The sequence below is a fragment of the Octopus bimaculoides genome, chromosome 8 (assembly GCF_046866305.1).
Source record: "Octopus bimaculoides isolate indiv1 chromosome 8, ASM4686630v1, whole genome shotgun sequence".
Classification (NCBI taxonomy): Eukaryota; Metazoa; Mollusca; class Cephalopoda; order Octopoda; family Octopodidae; genus Octopus; species Octopus bimaculoides.
In genome coordinates this window covers 8,445,266-8,447,765 of record NC_142935.1, presented here as the reverse complement: position 1 = coordinate 8,447,765, position 2,500 = coordinate 8,445,266, and positions in this window count along the sequence as shown.

Below are 2,500 nucleotides of genomic sequence, written 5' to 3'. Positions count from 1 at the left end.
GAGTTGCCATAGTTACGGTTGCTAGGGTCAATTCACATTTTTTTTAGCGTTTTATGAAAAGATTTCCGTCCTCTTTGTCATAGTGCTTCCGGTTTGAGTTCACGCCTTGATTGCCAGGTTACAGGTGTATCGGGGAGATAGAAAGAGGGAGTAAGAAATGGGGGGGGGGGAGAGAGAGATAGAGAGAGAGAGAGAGAGAACGAGAGAGGGAGAGAGAATGACAGACAGAATGTAAAAGGCGGCAGAAAGAGGAAGAGTTGGAGGTGAGAAAGGAACAAGAGGAAGACTAAAAGAGATGGGGGGGGGGAGAAAGAGGGAAAACAGATACATAATAGATTGTTCGATTAATAGATGGAAAGGCAGATAGATAGATAGATAGATAGATAGATAGATAGATAGAAAGAGAGAATTATATATATATATATATATATATATATATATATATATATATATATATATATAATAATAATAATACAAAGAATATATATACATGTATACACACATATATGTACATACTTACATCTACATGTGTATATACATGCATATCAGGGTACAGGACGTTAGAACAATAAACTACAGACAACGGAACGAACACATAGGAAAACGGAAAGCCACTTGGAATATCCCTTCATCAGCTGTCTCTATTCTATCTAGACGTTTCGAAGATAATATATATATATATATATATATATATATATATATATATATATATATATATATATATATATATATATATATATATATATATATATATATATATATATATATATGTATATAGATAGATAGATAAATAGATTGATATATATATATATATAGATGGATGGATGGATGGAAGGAAGGACAGAAGATAGATAGATACAGTGGGGTGGGGGATATAAATATTCGTACATGTCAAAATTCTTTATTTATTTAATTTCTAATGAACATAAATGAGATATACCAATACTATATTTGCATACACATTCATAAACTAAGAATATGCAAAAAAACTAATAAATTAGAGTAACTAATGAATTTATATACAATTATAAATATTTAGAGGTGAAAAAAGTATTCGTACAGAATAAATTTATGAGTTTCTATGCCACGAAATACTGTTAAAATAATCTTTTTTTACTAGAACTTTCTCGTTTGTTCCAATTATCTTATCAGTGGCCATTTTTAAGTGTCAAAACGCTAGCTTCTTCATTCAGCACTGAGACAACACAAAGTAGTGTCGTAATAATGGCGAAAAGTAAAGAACTCGCAAATTCAGCGAAAGACTTAATTATTGAACAGTGGAAAGCAGGTAAAAGTTACAGGAAAATATCAGAGACACTTCGTATTCCATTTTCTACCATATCTTCATTTATTCAAAGATATAAAAAATCGGGAACTGTTGAAAATAAAATAAGATCCGGTGCACCATGCAAGATTTCTGCTAGATCATTCAGAAAAATGTAGCGAAGAATCGAAATAAAACGCAATGATCATCAGAAAGGAGTTGCAAGAAGGTTTATTAGCTTCAGGGACTAGTGTTATACTACGAACAATCAGCAATGAACTTCATAGGAATGAACTGAAGTCACGTTCTCCTAGAAAAACTCCACTGTTGACTAAAAGAGCTGCCCGTTTAAAATTTGTTTATGAACATAGACATAAATCTGATACTACATTCTGGGAAAATGTTCTATGGACAGACGAGTTGAAAATTGAATTGTTTGGACGAAATTCGCGTAGCCATGTTTGGAGGAAAGATGGTACCGCCTATTCACCGAAATCACAATTCCTATTGTAAAGTTTGGAGGTGGCAACATCATTGTGTGGGGGTGTTTCTCTGCAAATAGCACTGGCAATTTACATGTGATAGATGGTAGAATGAATGCAGAGATGTACCAAAATATTTTGAACAATAATTTATGGGACTCTGTAAAAAAGCTCCAGCTTTGTGAAGGGTGGGTTTTACAACAGGATAACGACCTTAAGCACACAGCGAAGTCTACCAAAAATGGATTGTCGATCACAATATAAAATTATTAGATTGGTCAAGCCAGTCACCTGACTTGAACCCCATTGAAAATTTGTGGCGTTATTTGAAATTAAAATTAATTTAAGAGCCCCAACGTGCATTCCAGATTTGAAGAATATTTGTCAAGAAGAATGAGAAAAAATTCCTGAAGAAACATGCGAGTCATTGATTAAGAACTACAAGAAGAGATTGGTTGAAGTGGAACTGAATAATGGTTATGTTACGAAGTATTAAATCAGAATTATCAGTTATTTATGTTCTGTACGAATACTTTTTTCACCCCTAAATATTTATAATTGCATATAAATTCATTAGTTACTATAATTTATTAGTTTCTTTCTTTCATATTCTTAGTTTATGCAAATATAGTATTGGTACATCCCATAATATGTGTATGCAAATATAGTATTGGTATATCCCATTTATGTTCATTAGAAATTAAATAAATAAAGAATTTTGAGATGTACGAATATTTATTTCCCCCCACTGTAC